General features: G+C 36.8%; 1 long non-coding RNA gene across 1 annotated transcript; it reads left to right on the top strand.

Annotated features, from left to right (window-relative positions):
• The first annotated feature begins 7,580 nt into the window (after nucleotides 1-7,580).
• Nucleotides 7,581-15,145, top strand: LOC148865012 (uncharacterized). Its single transcript, XR_016109081.1, has 2 exons — nucleotides 7,581-8,137; nucleotides 14,514-15,145. It is a non-coding gene; the product is annotated as an uncharacterized LOC148865012 (long non-coding RNA).
• The last annotated feature ends 6,119 nt before the right edge of the window (nucleotides 15,146-21,264 follow it).

The following is a 21,264-nucleotide window of genomic DNA, read 5'->3' as shown; positions in this document are numbered from 1 at the left end:
TGTTGAGGGAGGAGAGGGTGGAAAGAAAGAGGCTGGAGTCATATTTGAAAAGTCTGATCTATAGAGAGGAGGAGAGTTGGAGACAAAAGTCCAGAATGACTTGGTTAAAAGCAGGGGACAGAAACACAACCTTCTTTCATGCCTATGCCAATGCAAGAAGGAGAAATTTCATTTCAAAAATTCAGGTGGGAGGGGAATTGATAGAAAATTGGATGGAAGTTCAAGAGAAGGTGATAGGTTTTTACAAAACATTGTACACATCAAGGATAAGGAGAGGGTTAACTCTTGGGGATCTAGCACCAAAAAAATTGTGTGAAAATTCAGCAATTTGGTTAGAAAGAGTTTGGTATCTCCTCAAAGAAGCTCTAAAAGGCATCATTGGAGACAAAGCACCGGGTCCAGATGGATTCAATTTTACTTTCATCAAGACTGGTTGGGAGTGGCTTGAGAAAGATTTTGAACCAATGTTCAAGGAATTCCACAGAGAGAAGATGATGAATGCCACCTTCATTTCTCTAATTCCTAAGAAGGAAGACACAGTGGATTTGAAGGACTTTAGGCTTATTAACTTGATTTGTAGCCCATACAAGTTGTTGGCTAAGGTTCTATCCAAAATGTTAAGATGTATATTTCATGAGGTGGTTGGTGAATCTCAAATGGCTTTTGTAAAGGGGAGGCAGATGTTGGATGGGGTCCTAGTGCCCAATGTGTGCATTGATTCCTGTCTGAGGAGTGGTAGGCCAGGTCTGATTTGTAAGATTGATTTTGAGAAGGCCTATGATCATGTGGAGTGGGGTTTCTTAGAAGAAATACAAAGCTTGATGGGGTTTGGGGAGAAATGGAGGACTTGGATGCTTGCATGCATATCTACTGTCTCCTTTTCAATACTTCTGAATGGAAATTCTTCAGAGCTTTTTTAGGCTTCTAGGGGCTTGAGGCAAGGAGATCCTATGTCTCCTCTGTTGTTTGTTATGGTGATGGAGATATTGAACTTATTTCTAGAGAAAAGTGATCAATTGGGCTTAATTGAGGGTTTTAAGGTAGGAGGAGATGGACCTTGCATTACTCATCTGCAGTATGTAGATGATACTCTAATCTTCTTGGATGCCAAGGTGGACCAACTGCTGAATTTGAGGGCGGTGTTGGCGAACTTCGAGTTATTAACAGGTCTGAAGATTAACCTTTCCAAGAGCACAATAATAGCAGTTGGAGAGGTTGGGATGGATTTGTTGAGGGAGTGTGTTGACGTCCTGGAATGCAGGATTGGTAAGCTTCCTTTCAAATATTTGGGATTGTCGATTAGTGGTGCAATAAAATCAGTGAATTTGTGGAAATCACTTTTGGAGAGAATTGAGAGAAGGCTAGATGGGTGGAAGGCCAAATTTTTATCCATGGGAGGGAGAATGACTCTAATAAGAAGTGTTATATCTAGCCTTCCAACATATTACTTGTCTCTGCTAAAGGTTCCACCTAAGGTAGCTGAAAGGATTGAGAAGCTCCAGAAGGACTTTCTTTGGGAGAGTGTGGGTGGGAGAGGAGGGGGCAAGAAATTTCATTTAGTGCACTGGGATAAGGTGTGTTTACCAAAGGAGAAGGGTGGACTTGGGATAAGGAGAGAGAATTTTTAAGAGGGCTCTACTGGGGAAATGGTTGTGGAGGTTTTTTTTTAGGGAGATAGGAGAATTCATTGTGGAAGAGGACTGTGGCTGGGAAATATGGAGTGGTGAGGTTTGGCTAGGAATCGAGGACGATGAGAGCTTCTTACAGGATGTTTGGAAGGGGATCATGGCCTTTAATAAATTCAGAGACCTTATTAGTTTTGTGGTAGGGGATGGGTCTAAAATCATATTTTGGGAGGATGAATGGTGTGGAGTGGGTAAGCTATGCGAGTTATGCTCGAGTCTGTACAGATTATTAGAGTCTGAAATCACTATTAGTGGATGTTACGAAAGAAGGGAAGATCAGCTGACTTGGAGCCCGCAATTCAGGAGGCCTCTGCTGGACAGGGAAGTTGAGGAATGCATCTTGCTCTTAGAAAAACTTGAGGGGGCAAAACCTGCATTTCAGTAGAGAGATAATCTCTGGTGGAAGGAGGGAAAGAATAGAAAATTCACAGTTAAGTCATGTTATATGGCTCTCAGTAGATCCATCTCAGCTTCAAGTCATATGAAAGGCATTTGGGGAAATCCAGTCCCTCCAAGAGTTGAATTGGCCTGGCTGTAGCCATGGATATTGTATTGACAGTTGATCATTTGAAATCTAGAGGTTTTACCATGGATAACAAATGTTGTCTGTGTGAGGGGCAGGAAGAGGATGCTACTCACTTATTCATATCTTGTAAATTCTCAAGCTTCTTATGGAAAGTATTCACATATATGTTTGGGGCCTCAGGCTTTTACCCAATTTCAATTGCAGAGATTTTCTCTACTTGGCCCAGGCTGAGTGGGAGTAAGAAGGTAAAATTTCTATGGAGTTGTATACCATTTGCAATCTGTTGGAACATTTGGAAGGAGAGGAACAGAAGGATCTTCAAACATAAAGCTTGCAGCGTGGACAAGATGGTTGCAGTTGTAGGTAGATCAGTGATAGACTGGTTGCTGATTCTTCTAGAGTTCAGCCAAGTAGAAAGAGAAGACTTTGGTTTTAGGAGAAATCTTGGATTTTCAGATATGTATTGTGGTGAATGTTCTCTAATCCGAATTTTGGTCTTTGTATTCGGGTGATGACTTGGCACCTCCTGCTGTAACTTCTTTTTCCCTTTAATAAAATTTTTATTTTTACTTGTCAAAAATAGTAGAGCAATTAAGAGATTTAGTCAATTTACTAACAGACATAATGTTAAAAGCGTATTTGGGAACATACAAAACTGAGGACATGGATAATGAATCTATGTCAACATTACCAATACCACAGATGGAAGATGTGGAAGACTGAGAAAGGGAGGAAAACACACCTGGAGTCCCAATCATATGATTCGAAGCTCTAGAATCGATAATCCAATGGGAGGGTTTGGATGTTAGAGTGTGCAAGAGTGGTCGTATTCTATGGAGAGGAAGCTTGATGAACCGCTCATACTCATCATGTGGCACACCCATCATCTCTTTCCTAGAGGCATCCGTAGATGTAGAAGGTGTTCGGTCAACTTGTTGAATTTCCTGTCTCGTACCACCACCATTAGCTACCACATGATTTGCCCAAGTTGAAGGCGAGCCATGTAGATCATAACAATAGTTGATAGTGTGTCCCTCCATTCCACGGTGTGTACACTTCCTCGGACCATTACCACATCCCCTACCACAAGCTCCCCCTGAATCTTGGCCTCCAATGTGCTCATCACCACAATTATACATGGGACCATCACCATCACCACCACCACCACTTGGCTAACCTCCCTGAGCTCATGCTCTACCTCCACGATCTCTCCCTTTTGTCATTGCAAAAGTAGAGCTATCAGAGATGGTAGAGTTCTCTGTAGGTCCAAGTGTCTAACAGAAATCCTCTAAAGACGAGCAAACACCTCTTCAAGAGAGGGAAGGGCAGACCCACCTAGTATTTGTGCTCTCAGCGATTCATATTCGGACTTTAATCCTACTAAAAACCTGGTTACATCAAGTTGCTCTCTCTGTTGTTGCTGAATCTTGACATTAGAAGTAAGGGGATGATGTGCATTCAACTCATTGCGAAGATTCCTCATGTTAGCATAATATTCCTCAAGACTTGATTATCCTGTTGCAAATTAAAATACACCTAGTAAAGCCGGTATACTCTAGTAGTATTGTCTTGTCCAAAGTAGAGCTTCTTTGCATGGTCCCAAATCTCCTGTGCATCTTGACAATACTCTAGTAGTATTGTCTTGTTCCCACTCACTGTATCCTTGAGAATCAACAAAGGGTTTTTCTTCTTTCACATGCTTCACCTCTTCTTAGCTCTAAGAAAAACTTCTATAGATTTATCTCAAGGCACATAATTCTCACCATTCAGTTTAATAAATGTTATCTGCACATTTAGGTAATGTGTGGGAATCGTAACATTAGATTTGTGTCCAATGCTGTCTCCTTTAGCTGCCATGAAATTTTTTTTCTTCCCTTCCTTTTTTTTTCACTCATCACACCACCTCACTTACTATCACCACACTGCACACTAATGACTGGTTATTGCTGAAAACATCTACTGTCACAGTTTTCAGCACTAATAGTCACTGTTATTCTTCATTTTCAACATCATAAAACCAACTGAATACACCCCACACGCATAGTACTAGGTCTGCAACCAATCAACACTCATTTCACATCATAACACCCATGCAACCCACCTATTTGAGCAACACAAATCAGAACTGCATTCGTCTGTCCACCACACCACCTGATACAGCCCTCTTCGATCCATCGATTAGAGAGCTCCCTACCAACCACCACAAACGGCCACTGCACCACAAACCGGAGGCATGAGAACCTCCAATAGAAGAAAACGATCACTTCTTTTCAGCCCTTTTGCTAATGTCCAAGAGATCGATGGGAAATCTACAAATAACCTAGGGTAAATGGTGCTGAAAAATTCTGGCAGATCTAAACTTGTTACAGTTGCTTTGATACCATGATAAAGTTCAGATCTATACCATTTTTAGTTATAGAATAACAGAAGAGAAAGAAGAGAGAAAGAAGGAGAAGAAAAGAGAAGAGAAGAAAAGGCTGGTTCGAACTAGAGAAAACTCACTCTCTCTAGTCGGCCAGATTTTATTTATAAGTTTCTAACTAAAAGCACAAAGACAGTTGTGCCTCTATTTAAGTTTGGGATATAACACTTAAATCAGACTAAAACAGAAATTACCCCACACTCTTAACATAAAGCAAAATGACCAATCACCCTTCCACAGCCGACTTGAACAGATATTGTTTGAATTGATCTTTTGTTCGGATTTAACCTATTCTCTTTTCATACCTGCTGAGTCCCTCAGTCCTATTCTTTTGGGACTTGCCAAGCATACCACGTATGAGTTTTAGGTTAAACTTGTAGCCATTACCCTGATATTTATCATCTACATTATGACCATATTGACAAATGGATAGCAATTGTGGAGACACCTGGCAGCATATGTTTTGTGTTAGTATGTCTAGGCTTTACATAATTATCTTAAAATGCCCCAAAAAAAAAACACAACACAATTCGTTTTGGTACATACCCACTGTTTTCATTGCATAGGTCTGGGATGCGTTTGATGATGCCTCCTGTTCATGTTTAGCCTGAACTTCTCTTTGACTGGTTGAGGTTTGACTGATGCGCGTCTTAGTTCTCCTTTTATAGCCCAATGCTAAGGTGACCTGATTAGAATCAAACTCAAACTGGATGAGGTTGTTACCCATCAAAAGAAGCCCCCACAGTTAGAGTTATTCCCACATCAATCTCTTCCATCTTAGACTCCAAAAGGAGTCTAACTCAATCTCTCAATCCATATCCATATACCATCCCACTTTTCATGGTTTTCAAAAGGTAAAAAAGAGTGTATTGGTTGTCAATCATTCTAACATTTTGCACAAGGCTTTGACTTCATGGAATATAATTAAAGGTCATGTAACTTTTCTATTGAAAATGAAATAAAAAAGAAAAACGTGTCCTGAGAATAAGAGCTCTAATGCCTCAGAGGGTATGTCCAGCTTAGCTGAGGTATGGAGCTTTTCAACTCACAACCTGAGTAGTAGCACAGGGAGGCTTACAATATTGCAGATGTCTGATTTTGGTGTCCACTGCACTATCTCCTTGGATACTGGCCATTGGGTTGTTGTATGTCCTATCTCTTAAAACATTGTCACTATCAAAAAGGAAACTGAAAATAAGAAAAAAAAAATTGTTTTAATGCATACTCCTATCATTTGTTAATGGCTTAAGCATAATGCATAGAAACTTCATGGCTCCAAAGTCCAAACTTCAAACCCAAAGGTTACATACTAGTGGATTAAGAATCATCCTTACAAGGAGAAATGATTATCTTATTCTCACATGATTTTTTCCTATAATCATGCTAATTATATTTATTAACTTCTGATCCAATTGATATATAGACTAGATTGTTGCTTACTAGTAACCATTCAACTTTATATTAGCTTCATTTTTCAAACCCCAGTAATGAACATTTTTTTACATGATATTCTTTCAGGATAGACAGGAGTTGTTGCCTTTCCTAAACCTCAGGAGATATAAAGAGATGCAATTTCGTCATCTGGTTTGCTGAAAACGCTCCATTCCCCAACTTGCTTGGTTGTTCAGGTCAAGGATTAGATTTCTAGATGCTACGCCATCTCCGTGTGGATTACTTATGCTTGCAAATGATCAATTCAATTGCATGGCTAATTCCTGAGTAATATTTCAGCCAAAAAGAAAAGAGAGGCTTTTCCTTGTTGATATGTGAAACTGCTTGAGACCTGGGTTTAGTGAAATGGGATGACACAAAATTGGGGGCACTACATGAGGCTATTAATCCTTGAGTAGTCTATTATAGTAGGCGATTATGTATTTTCCTTATTTCTTTTTAATTCTTTCACAAGTGTTATGTGTTGTCGTTCCCTCTATAAAAGAAATAAATTACCATAACACCACTAAGAGTGGCATGTTAGAATGATATCGAAAAGCAAAATGTATTGAGGTTGTTCTTTGGATAGCCTCTTTCTAGTGTATAAAATGCATACCCAAGCATATTTTATCAATGTATTAGCATCAACTACCTAAACCATTAACAACCTATCCACATTTTATTTGAGAGGACATGGCCAAGTGGGATGACTAGCCATAGAGCATTGTTAGGATTAGCCTGCAGCCTTGTATGCTGTGGCGCAGAGGGCTCAAGGCCTACTATATTTATGTTCTTCCGAGGTGAAGAACTGAAGAACCAAAATTGCTGAATGAAAAATCGAGTTTCCCTGGGTGAGTGATTTTTATATACAGGCTTCCAAGGTTTTTCAGTGTGTTGCAGAATGTGTTGTTGAGGTCCAATTCAATTAGATCTGTATTCTTGGTTTGAGATCTCAAGCTTTTGGATTTTGGAGCACTCAAAGTTGGATCTAATTCTTCAGGTTAGGTTGGGGATGACCATGACAGATATCAAGCCTGTCCAAAAGCAGGAATGAATGTGGTCTTACAGCCAAATGACTTGACATCCATCACAAGTCAAATATTAGTTGGAGGGACTTTTCTTCCTCCAACTAATTGATGTCTTCAACACCATATCTCACTTGGATGAGCTATGGGACAATTGGGTTTTCAGCATTCTTTGTTTCTGGAAACATATGATCTTGGATGACTAGGTTATATAGCCTTATCATAACAGCTTCATAATAAGGAATATGGGTCCTTAGATAGAATGCTGAAAACCCACCACAGGACTGACTTTGTCGCATTCTAATCACCACAGGACTACAGGAGCAGTGAATGATTGGACTGGGTCTTTAGCTAGCCTGCCATGGACAAAGCCTGGCCTTCACTCGGTTTAAGCTTTCTGGTGAGGGAACAGAAATGGGCTGACCGGACCCACCAACAGCTGTGAAGAACTTTATCAGTATTTGAATTTGCAACCAAGCATTTAGACAACCATAATTCATATACGTTAAAATCCATTTTGTTCTAAACGATTGCTCCATTCCTCCTTCGGTCCTTCCCCACTCCCACAAGGGGGTGAATGTGTACGCGGTTTGGTTTATCTCTGCCTTCCATTGCTGTGCAACTGGATTAGTGTGTATGCGGTTCGGTCATGGTCTAACTTTTTGTTCTCAGGCACCCAAATTATGTCATGTTGATTGGATGTAAACTGGACGTAATCTCTCTGTAGAGGGTAGGAAATTTCCGAGCCACATATTCTCCTCTTCTACCTGATTGCTTTAAAAGTTGAATGTTAATTGATTAGCTGGACATGGACATAGAAAATTTCCTTTCCTTCCGTTCCCATCTCCTAAGAATGTGAAGATGAGTAGGTTGGGGATTGTCCTTCTGCCCAGAATCCACTACGCAAGTGATAGATCACTATCATCCTTCTTGTTCCAAGGTCTCAGCAGCTGTAACTGAAAGTTGATCAAACAGGTTTACAGCTTGACAAGGGTTTTGGCACGCCAAAATTTATACGCCAAACAAAGACATACAGAGTGTTTTATGGGTCAGTATTCTTTCTTTTATCACCTTTGTTTATTGGTTATTGCCATCTCAGTTTTTCAATAATAACAATAATAATTCAATAGAAACATCTTTTTCCATGGAGAAAAAGAGCTTCAATAGAAACATCACGCTCTACAAGTATACAAGCAGAATCTATTTGGTACTCAGTGCCCTCCGCAAAATCTTTTAATTATCAGAACCCAGAAGGATGTGATTGCAGTGGTTGAAAATACTTCTTTTTAGGAAAAAGAATACGAATTGAAACGTTCTGAATCCTTCTCTCCAGGTCAAATATAACTTGTCAAAACAGCAACTCGAGAGGTTTCTCTTTTCCTTTTCTCCGCCACCCAGTTAGGTCGAACCTCACAAGGAAGAGGATACTAGAATAGTATTTGCCAAAATTTTATTTATATTATTTTTAAAATTTATTGATTGTAACCCCTTTCCCTTAAGGTAGTGTTTTAGTGCTGGAATACTTGTTGAAAGTGGAATGTGGAAAAGATTCTAAACCTAAAAACAGCTTAAATCCAAAGCTATTAATAATAATTTAATAGTATTTCATAAACTAATAACCTAAAATTAGAAACCTTGCAGCACCTATTTTATCAAATACCGCCACGGCTTGAATCTGCTATTATACCCCACCCACAAGGCGCTAGAGTCTAGTACATCACAAACATATCTCCATGAATGACAACATACACAAGTACGAAAAATGTTCCACTGTTCCCATTGTGTGTAGGGTCTTGTGGGTATGGTATGGGCAGTGTCTTCTTAGTAATAGATCCAGACTCTCACCCTCACCCATCTTCAGGGAAATACTAGATCACGGGAAGATTCCTTCTAAACGACATGGTGGTCAAAGAAAGTAATTTTGTTGTTTGGCAAAAGTGCCCTTCAAAATTGCAGTTCTCTTGGGTTATCAAAGCATCTTCATATATAACATTGGAAGGAAACTTCCAATGCATGGTGGTCAAAGAGGGTAAGTAATTTTGTCGTTTGGCCCAATTCAGGTTCTATTTCCTTACTTCTTTTTCCCTTGCTTGATAGACAATGACAATCCAAATCACATTTTATATGGATATTCATTTCTGCATACTTTTGTTTGAAGCATTTCAGTGAACAGCTTTCAAACAACTTGAAGAAATGCCAAATCCTTTTTCAATCTCTATGTTGTCTTCCAAGATATAATAGGACAAGAAATTGAGAATGGAATCACGCTTTTCTTGTTTCTTTCTGGCATCTAAAGATACCTTTATTGGATGCATGGGGTGCTTGGTCACAGATACATGTTTATATATAAATATAGAACCTTGTTCAGACAAATTAATTCCAAGTTTCTAAGAACTATTTTTGATCCATTTCCACTGGTTTGAAGGGTCAATTTGGATCTTCATCAAGTGTAAAATTGTCTTGAATAAGATGTGGAAGAAGATGATTTCATTTTTTTTTGTGCGAAAACAGGCTTACTGCAACAAGTAGACACCTCAATAGAATATATAGGTCAAACAGGTAGAAATAGTTGTGTAAACCATTTGTACTTACAACTCAGATCATTTGAATACTAATCAGAGAAGAATACGTTTTGTGTATAAAACTTTTAATTCTGGTTTATATTAGTTTTTTTCTTATCCTCACAGATAGACGTGTTCATGGGTTGGGTAGCCTGACGGTCCGGCTCGGTTCCCAGACGGGCTTGGACATGTTTTTAAGCCCACAGGCTTGACCTTGGGCCCAAAACACCAAATTGCTTTGTGGGTTGGGCTCGGGAATTTTCAAAAAAGCCCAGCCCAATCCTGGCCCAAACCCAGTTTTCACAAAACTGAAAACCCCACCCGATGCTCCCTTTCCCTTTCTTTATCGTATATATTTTTTTCTGTTCTCACTTCTCAGAGAGCTCACGCTAGAAATGGCCAATGAACCAGTGATCTCCAATGAGTCGGTTGCGAACATAGGCTAGCAACGGTAGGCGGCAGCCTTTTTTTCTTTTGCATTACCTTCTCTGGTGAACTCAGGTAGCAGTGAGCCAGCGACTAGGTCCTCTCATCTTTCCGCTCTCTTCGCTTTCATCATTCTCCAGCGAGTCATCGACGAACGTAGGCTAGCAGCAGCAGCGATGAACTCAGGTAGCAGCAATTAGGTCCTCCCTCTCTCTCTCTCTCTCTCTATATATATATATGTATATATATATATATACCAGTGAATTCAGGAAATTGACGAATTTCATGCTTTGGGCTTTTTATAAAGACCAGGCTCGGGCACAAGTTATAGGCCTGATGGTTGGGCCAGATCGAGTTCGGATCTGAAAAAATTTTATTAATGAAGAGTGAAAGCCTGGCCCATAAACAGATATACTCCCAGACTATGGGGTTTAGGGATCTATTAGCTGAACCAATCCTAGTAAAATTTGATACTTAATTGCACTTAATTGGCCATGACCCAGTAGTTGAGATGGTTACTTTGGTCCCTCCCGAATACAGAGGTGCGGTATCAAAATCAAAATTGAGAAATATGAATAAGCAGTTTATCAAGAGTAGACCTGTTCTTGGGCCGGGTTTTGATTCTTTAAAATCAAAATTATTAGGCCCGAGCCCGAGCCCAAGCCCGGCCCTATATAAAGCCCAAAGCCCGACTTTAAAAGCCATTTTATAATATATTAATTATGTATTATTAATAAGATATTATATATTATATAATATTTTATACATTTAATATATGATACTATTTTGCTATTAATTTTATTATTATATAATATATATTATGTATTATTAACATATCTATATATATTGTTATACATTTAAAATTATCAGGCCGGGATTATTTGGGAAAGCTTGAGCCCGAGCCCGCGGGCTTAAAATTTTGCCCAAGCCTGGTTTAGTATGGGCCGGGCTGGGCCAGCCCATCGGGCTACTTGGCCCATGAACATGTCTAATCAAGAGGACCAGACTGGGAAAATGAGTTAAGGAAAAAAAAAATCAGAAGGAACATCATTTTCCGACAACATGTACCAGCTTTCTAGAAAATGTTTATCTTCTACTGATATTTCACATACAACCAAACACTGTAAAATAGCATCTTTTTCAAAAATAAAAAAGGAAACCACTCTCACAAGAATATGAAATCTACGGTCCAGAACCTAGGTATCACGGGTCTTCTTTCTTTGTTTTTTTTTTTTGTTTTAATTGAAACAAAGCACGTGATATTACTGAGAGGCTACCTTAATTTTCAATCAAGAGTTCCACCCTCACGGAGTGTACCATGAGAGAGAAGAGACAACTATAGATGGAACACAAGCCCCAATTTTATTGCTTCAAACTCTCTTAGTGCCATCACATGTCTGTTTGATAACAGAAAGATTCCCGTGAAACTAAGCCTGTATTCAAACCATTCATGGAGGTGCTGACCGCTAGGGGAAACATATGATTGTATGGTGCTGATCAGTGTCTGATTTTTGAGGCCTCAGGCTCTGTTTGTTTGCATCATGACTTTAATTTGCACTGGCGTAAATGCATAGGAGTGTAAATAAAATAGGCTGAGTATCAATTTTGCTTTACATTTACTTCATATTTGACATTACCTTGTTTTCTTGTTAGAAATAAAACAAGAAGTAAAATGAAGTATAGTCCCCATCTTGTTTTCTCAAGAAGAACACTTCAAAAATGGTTATTTTCACTCTCAAACAAAAGTTTCTTCCTTATTACTTCTCAAAAAAGTTAGTGATAGTTAATTTCATGAAAAGAAAAAAACAAAAGATCATTTCAAATGATGTAGGATGTATGAAGTGGGGTATTATTTAGAAATAAAACTTGATTAATCGATTAAATTAAATAGAAAATCTATACATAAAAAATCAAATAAAATAATAACATAATTTTCTTTGATAAGTGAAATAATAAACTAAACTTACAACATATAAATTATGTTTGAAATAGAATTTATTAAAATATATAAATAAAAAAGAATATAGACTAGAGAGCTCCCTCAAACAAGTGGCATCTTATTTTCTTAAGAAAAAGCATCTCAATAGTGGTTATTTAATTTCCACTCTCAGACAAAAACTTTCTTTCTCAAACACGTGTTTATCCACTTAAATGGTAGTTACCTCTATTCTCAAAACATGTAGTACTAATTACCTCCACTATAAAAAAAGAAAAAAAAAACAAAAAAATCATTTCAAATGATGGTATAAACATCAACTTAATCTCTTAAATTTAATTAAAATCTATACATAAAAAGTCAAATAAAATTACAACTTAACTTTACAACATCAAAATGGGTATCAAACAAAAATGATTAAAATACGTAAATAAAAAATTAGAATATTGGACCTGTATTTAATAAATGGGTCATTCTCTAGTATATATTAAAGGAAAGCCTTCATATTAAAGTGCTTCTTTTTGAGACAAGGGGCATCTTATTTTCTCAAGAAAGAACATCTAAAAAATGGTTATTCCTTCTTTAGACATGTGTCCATCCATTCAAATGGTAGTTACCTCGACTATTAGTTACTTCCACTAAAAGAAAAAAAAAACAAAAACAAAAACTCATTTCAAATGATGTAGGATCCATAAAGTTGGATACTATTTAGAAATAAAACTTGATTTGATCTCTTAAATTAAATAACAAATCCATACATAAAAGATCAAATAAAGTAATAACACAAATTTACAATATAAAAAAATGGGTGTCAAACAAAATTTATTAAAACATATAAACAAAAAAATATATCAAAATATTTGCCCGTACTTGGTACATGGGTCATTTTCTAGCTTTATATGAAAAAGAATGGAGGTAAGGGAAATGCTATTCATTTGAGATAAAGGTAGGAAGAAAGATGATATGGTTCCCATTTTATATGCATACGAGACAATTGAGATAGGAGGAACCATGTGCAAATTATGCCACAGTTTCTAGGATGCAAAATTTGCACTTTCAATAAGTGCAAATAAAATAAAAGGTACACATTTTATATCAGGTAAGAGTGCAAACCATAATTATTAACAAACAGTGCAAAACTGAACTAAATACAAAATTTGCATCTATTTCAAATTTGCACCGCAGACAAACAGGGCTTCCGGTTCAATAATTGATCCAAGTTTTCTTGGGGGATGCCAACCCTACAACCATCTGGTAGTTGTGAGTTGGTTGCCATTCCAACATGAGACAGGTGGTACTAGAACCCCTTATTACCTGTTGAACAGGTTGAACCTTGGAACTCAAACCATCCTTTACCTTTTCAGTTCAACCCGCCCAACAGGTAACCAAGGTTTTGCTGCCACGTATGCTATGTTGGTGGTTATAGGGTCAGCGTTCCCGTTCCCCAATCTGGTCTAGAAAAGGGCCTAGGCCCTACAAAGCAGGAAAGCAGGAAAGCAGGAGAAATCCCTTTGATTCAGATTAAACTATTAACATCCATGGAAGACCTGCGGGTCTGAATCACTACCCAAATCTCTTTCGCGTGCAGTTGAGGCCTAATCCTCAGATAGAAACCTTCCATCTTAAGGTATTTCTATACCGTAAATTCATCAATTTCGGCTGGGTTCCTAGATGATTCATTTTAACTTTCTTTAGTTGAAGTTGATGTCAAGGACAAAGGGAGACTATATAACGTGGAAAGGTGGTGCAGATGGAGAAAAAAAATCATACAAATCGGACTACAAATTTAGCCATCCATGGCTCCAACCCCTAGGGGTGCAAATGGATAGGATTCCGATCCGAGATCCAATCTTATATGTGTGTGTATATAATTTATTTATTTATAAATTAAATATATAATTTATATTGCATTTTTGTAAGTTTTTTATATTAATTATTTTTTATAAAAAGTATGTTATATATATATATATATATATATATAATGAAAATAGTTAAAAAGATATTTGTGTTTTTTGTTTTTCTTTTTTTTTTTTAAATTATTATATATATTTTTTTCTTTTAATAATTTATTAATTTTTTAATAAATTTAAATCGAATTGAATCAGATCCGAAAATCTGACTTCTTTATCAAATTCGAATTCAAATTTATACTTATGAGATCTAATTGGATCGATTCTTAACAACGGATTCGGATATACCCTTTGATCATCCGTTAGCATCCCTACCTACCCGCCCGTTTCTTTTTGTCCTTTGTTGGGCTGGGTTTGGCACAGTTTTGTCCATGGTGACCTAACTCGGGTTTGAGTAAGATTCTTGAAAGTTGAAAGGAATTGGGTTTAACCCGACCCATTTCTATTCCAATATAATATTGACATAATATTTCGTTGTTACGTGAGACAATGAAGGTCCCCATTTCTGTTCTCAATTCTGAAACCTTCCTCACCTTCCATTTTGTATTTATTTCCTGTATTGAGATAACGTCTCTCTCTCTGTCTATACAGTTTTCTTTTCTCCATTATTGAATGGGAAGACACCCAACTGAGAATGACATGTATGCATAAAGTGACAAAACCCCAACATGATGGGGGAAGCCAAACAAAAAGAATGAAAGCAACAGGTGTATAGCGAAGAATAAGTTGGGTGAGGAAGAGCTTTCCTATACAGGTACTGAGTATACTGCTTCAGATAAAAAAAGAAAAAAAATCCAGATTAAGAAAAACATGGAACCCCAGAATATATACCAAGAGATCGAAGGAATGGAGAAACTGAACCCACGTACACAAATGGGATGTCTCTTGTCACTACCCATGAAACATGGGGTCTCATCTCATCTATCCCCCTCAGAAGATAAACATCCATGGAGCTGGCACCAATCCACACGTCGGCCGGGGGGATCGGATCTCCGGTGAGAACTGATCCAGGCGTCCAGATCCTACTTCTGTCTGCATCGCTTGTGGCAGTCAAGCTGGCGTGAAGCAACCATGACAGGCCTCAACGTTTCTGGCTTCTGCTGCTGCTGCTGATGAATATTATTATTATTATTATTATTATTATTATTTGGGCTTCCATTAATGGTTTCTCTGTTGTTAGTTATAATAATATTTCTTCTAATTCAATTACTAACTTGGTACTATTGTCTCTGGTTCTTGGTTCTTATCTACACTTCCTAACCAATGCAAGGAAAGTGTGAGACTGTGGGACAATGCTTGTGGAGAACGATTACCCACCAGCCCAAGCTATCAATCAAATCTTCATATCTTGATGACATATCCAATTCTCTTTCTTAATACATGAAAAGACTGATATTACCGCCTAAACTCTTGAAAGACCCTAAGGCCTAAAGGGGTCATTTGTCTTTGAGATTGAGATATGTTGTAACAAGGATGGGAAATGGAATCCTTCTTAGTAAGACTTGTTTGGGTGGCAATGACAATTTGAGTGCGTGGCAATTAATTGATTTTAACTGACAAGAGAGTGAGAGACGTGTCTATTTCATTTTGTTTTGTTTTATTTTGGTAGAGGCAGTAGCTAGACAGACAAATATATGATTAAACAAGTATTTTAATATTGCTAGGAATGATAACCCTACCATCCTTGGGGGGCTATGAGCCTCTCTAATTAATTAATCACAAAGAAACAAAAGCTAAACCAGGGTATTAATGTGTGGGTTTAGGGTTTCTCTCAATTCAACTCAACCTTAACGGCTAAACCCCAATTATTTGAGATTTAGGGCCTGTGGTACTGAATAGAGAAATAAAGAAATGAAAGAAAAGAAAGATGTAAATGAGAGGATTGCTTTATAATAAGGGAAAAGCAGAAAATCCAATGCATGTCATGCATAGGAACAATCTGGAGCAGAAAAACTAGGTAGAAGGAACCATTGGGATGTCTTATTATTCACCATATTATTGAAAAAGAATCTTTGCCTGAGAATTCGATTGTAACGATTTTGATGTAGTGTGATTAGACAGATTTTGGGCTGTGTTCTAAGAGTTTCCCATCAGTTTGATTTTAGTGATGGCGGATTTTGTTTCATTGCAGCACTGGTCAGCATGTTCAGATGACGCTAGAGAGAAACATTTGTTTTCAAGAGACAATACTATTGAACAGCTAGCCTGACATGTGGATACTCACAATCGTCACTTCTAGCAGCTTTGGGCTTTCTGTGCTCAAGCTCAAGGATGATATTTTATGATCCTGTTTGCTTTAAAATTATGATAAATTTAGATAAAATGGCAGTGATTTGGATTTCGGCACGTGGGAGACTACTCTAATCCTATCTTTGGTTTGAAGGAAAAAATAGGAAAAGAAAGGAAAAGGTAAGAAAACTTTTATAAATTTTGTATAGGTTTTTTTTTTTAACCTTTTCCTTCCTTTCCTTATCTTTCCCTTCAAACCAAACATAGGATAATTATTTGAAAGAAAAAAAAAGTGTCAGGATTATCAATCTCCAAGATAAAATTAAGGGTTTATTATCATTTGGTTCCTATGAATAGGATTACATTTAGGGTTTATTTGGTTCATAATCAGAATTGGAATCATAATGGTTTATTCCCATAATTTGTTTGAATCAGAATGACCATTCCCTCAAATTGAGGAGTACCATTTCAGCAGGCATTTGAATGAGATTTCGATTCTACCCAACCAAATAATTAAAATCGGAATAGCCCAGTCTGATTTCAATTCCAGACCCTATTCTCGCAAATCAAACTGGGCCTTAAATTCCATTCGTTTGATTGAGTGGAATCAAAATCCTGTTTCTATTCTTGGTGAAATGCCATTCCCCATCTGAGAGATTATGATCATTCCCTCTTCTTCGAGAATAAGAATAAATTCCAGCAAATTCTGATTCCTGTCTGAACCAAACAGCCAGAAGGAAAGGCCATTCTCATGTCAATTCCAATTCCAATTAGGTAACTGTGAATCACAAGGACCTTAAAGTTAAAAAATCTCAAAAATATTTTTTTTTCTATTATTTTCCATCAAATCAAAGGAAAGAATTAACGTGGAACCAAAAAACACGGACACACAGTCACACAGACACAAATCTGTCTTTTCGCATCCATCTTTGTGACAACATTCATGAATAATGGCTAATAATTCAGTATTGAAAGCGATATGGCGATCGATGGGTTAATTTTTGGAGTGTTAGTTACAATATTATTTCATCCACATTTTTAGTTAGTTCGATCAGATGTTTTCAAACAATTAAACACTAGCGATATTTTCCTTGGTATATAGTAAGGGTTGATGAGTTGGTAGGAAGCTTAAGCCATTCCTTAGTCGAACCATTCATGCTATCCATATGCTAATTAAAGGAAGCAAATGGGCTGAAATTGTTTTCATTTACATTTAGCTTAAGATTTGTAGCACAAATAATGACTCATTAAAGCGATGTTCGTAAACGTGTTGAGTAAATTTGGTGGAAATAAATCTATTCGTTAAGGCTATGTTTGGTTTGAAGGAAAAGTATAGGAAAACCTGCTAACTGTTCTATCTTTCTTTATTTCCTTTCCCTTTGTTTTGTTTTTGGTGTAAAATATATCAACTTACTTAGTGATCAGGGCACACCCAACCCACTGTTTATCATCAAAGAAGTGGAGACACGGGGTGCTTTTTTCTCTTTAAAAAGGTACTTTTTGAGTGATGATTAGGGGTGTGCTTCCTTATGAGAAATGAGATTTGCTCAAAACAATCCTTATTTCAAAAGGGTGATCTTGGAAGCAAGCTAGTATAGAATTGAGTTCATCATCATCCAAGCCTTGTCCCAATTATTTGGGTCCGCAATGAAAATCATCTTTCATCATTCCATTTCTATTCAATGTCATATCCATTGTTAAATTATGAGTGCTTAAATAATTTTTCATTATTTATAAAAAAACTATATCTTATTACTTTCACTCAAATCCTTTCAGTCTGCCCTGCCTCTTCTAACCCCTCAACTTTTCTAGTGCAGAGCTAAGTTATAATACATAAAACAGTTGAGCTAGTCTCTAGTTAATTAAATCCTTGAATTTACAATCCAAAGATACTCTGTTCACTTTCTCATGTTTTTCCTTCCACCTTAGAAAAGCCATAATTTACTCCAAGCGTTTTTTTGAAAGCAATTTACTCCAAAAGTTGCTACTGTACTTTTCTGCGTAATAATATAATTCTCCTCAAGTAATTAAGAACTTACAAGTAACAGTATCTCACATACATACATACATACATACAGATGCCTGCATTTTGTTTTCAAATGTCTGTACTTTGTAAGGCAAGTTGGTATCCTTTAATTATTTTTAAATGCCCACCAAGCCTACAATATCTATGACTATATCCAACTGAATTTTATAGTTTAAGCCAAGAATCAACTATTTTAATATTATGTTTAAACTTGTATATCTCCAGACATAAACATCATTACGAGAAGAAGTACAATGGATATATATCTCTAATTATTGTCTTAAAGATTTTATCACAATATCCACCGAACTTTTCCATATCTAGAAGTAGTACAAACGACACCCAGAAACTTATAATCTACTCCAACAAAATCTACTCTAATTCATGTGTAAATATAAAACTATCCTATTGCAAACATCACCAAGAGAAGTAGTAATGTTGATATGTATAAGTGTGTTATCTTTCCTTCATTTTATTTTTTCTTTCATATTTGCAAGTCTGTAGATTGATGACAGAGAAGGGTTCTCCTTAAGTTAATTATATTATTAAGGATGTTATCACAAAATCCACCGAATTCTGCAATATCCATGAGAATTAATTAAAATTATTTCTTAATGCCAAATAAGACAAGTCAGAATCTAGATTTAGCTTGAAATTGATTCCTCCTGTACAACCTATAGCTATCAGAACCAGTCCAGCGCTTGGCTGGCTAGAAGACGGGGACCAGTCTAAGTCAATGTGGACCGATTTATTAATGGGGCAATAAAATAGTTCCCAGACATTTTCTAAGCTAATTAAACAAGTCTTCAAGCAAAATTAACAGTTAAGTTTACTGTTTTTTTTTTTTTTTTCTGCTACTATTTGAATCACAGAGGATCTGCAAAAAAGAATGCTTAATTTAATATTATTGCCTGATCAAATTGTGGACCAAAGCCTATGATAACAGTTAGAGACTTCACCAACTTAGCAAAAATGAAACCTTAGAACCTTTTCTATCGATCAGAAAGAAAAAGGGGAGTTAATTAAGTCATCATCTTATTTGGAGCAAACCATCTAATTATGCTTTAATTTCTATATACAGTATTAAATGATATCACATTCACCCTCATTATATCTGATTGCTGATGTCAAATGTCCATCCCCTTTTCATTCGACGTGGGACCTAAGTGTACTTTCTCCAATCTTGTTCTGCACTCCCACCTTGGAAGATCCATCTCTCTGTGTGTTTGAGAGAGAGACAGGGAGAGAAAAAGAGGTTGATGGGTTAAAAAAAATCAATACCTTTTGTTGACTAACTTGGCTGAGAAACAAAGAGCAGTCACCAGAAAAAAAATAAAAAGGTGGTGAGAATTAAAAAGATCGAACTTGCAAATCATTCCACGTATTTTGTAGATATGTTAATGGAATTACTTCATTGCAATCATCACTGCATTGATCTTGGAAATACAGAGCCAGATGGAAGTTGATAAGGGAGGATACCATGCCACGTGTCAACTTCAGGGTCTCAAAAGAACTATCAATATTCAATACTAAAAGCAGGCCATATATTATTCAATCAAAATTAAGCCTGACTTTTCCTTGGGAAGCACATAACTTATGGGAATGTACTAAACCAAGATGATTGAATTAAATTAAAATTATTGGTTTTGGGGGGAGCTAGAAAACGAGTCCTTCACTCAATATTCTTAAACAATAATATCACCTCGTCAACCAAAACAGTGAAAATTCACAATTATATCTATGTGTTAAGCAACTGATCATGAAATCATGGGACCCTTTTTACATTTTCCAATTTGACTGGTCACTGCTCACCATATAATATTGAAGCCTGGAGTTCTGCTACAAGTAAGCTTATTACAAGCTAGAGCCATGGTGAAAACAAATCTGAAAACATAGAATAAGCACAATTTACATGTGATGTCCATGGCATTTGTCCTACCCAGATCAAATGTAAGCACAATAATTTCCTTCATCTGTGCTAATCAGGGAGAGACCCTCTCAATAAATCTTTATCTATTGGTGTACACTTCTTAGTTGTTATCATCTTATGCATGCTTATAGTGACAGATAGTTCTGTCCTTATTTTAATTATTATTGCTCACACAATCAATAATATAAGTTGCTTACAATTATTTGTCTGTTTGTTCCTTTATTTATGGCTGCAAGAAAAGAATAATTCGGCGGGCATGAAGCCCATCATCCTCAATGGACCATGCAATGCATGCATGTCCCACCAACTTATCAATCCAAACAGTTCTTCCGTGAACGAGAATCAAATGGATAGGAACATCTCTTGTGAAAAGATGTCTAATTAGCTTTAAAATTTTTTTCTCCTTTAGCCTAAATTAATTGTAATAAGGTGCATGATCTGCTTTTTAATTAGAATTTGATGTTTCCATTTAATTTTCCCATGCCACTTTACTAATTTATAATCCATCCTATACAATCAAATAATAGCCATTTAATTTGTTTATATATATAGTTCAAATCCTTATTAATATATATATATATATATAAAGAGAGAGAGAGAGAGAGAGAGCTTAGCTAGGGCCAGAGACTCCAGGCTGACATTCTAAAGCTAAATAGTAGTGATTATCCACCATCTTGATCCAATAATTGTTTCACTATGATACATGGAAAACAACTTCTTTAAGGATGTAGGCTGTGTTTGGTTTGAAGGAAAAAGTAGAGAAAGGAAGAGAACCCTTAACAAATCTTGCATAGGCTTTCCTGCCTTTTCCTACCTTTTCCTACCTTTTCCTTCAAACCAAACATAACCTAAGGTTTTGTTTCTTATTCCCTTTTCTGGAGGGGGATGTTTATGTTGATCATTAATAGAAACAATTTAATGGTATTCTAGCACGTCTCCAGGTGACGTGGCATGGATTATCAGTCACAGTAAGGTATTGACAGCTCATCAAATGGGCTAAAATCATGTCACACATACAGATCACACAATCACAGCCATTTGATTAGGAGCAAGTGGATGGGAAGAAAATCGTGTGCACAGTTCTTTGTAGAGCATATACATTGCACAGCTAGGATTGTCAATTTGATTGGCTATAGTCCACACAAGGAGGGCCTAAA

The sequence above is a fragment of the Nelumbo lutea genome, chromosome 3, assembly GCF_056320005.1.
Source record: "Nelumbo lutea isolate HS-2025 chromosome 3, American lotus-T2T, whole genome shotgun sequence".
NCBI classification, from domain to species: Eukaryota; Viridiplantae; Streptophyta; class Magnoliopsida; order Proteales; family Nelumbonaceae; genus Nelumbo; species Nelumbo lutea.
Note: the sequence above shows the minus strand (reverse complement) of the source record. Positions and strands in the feature narration are given on the sequence as shown.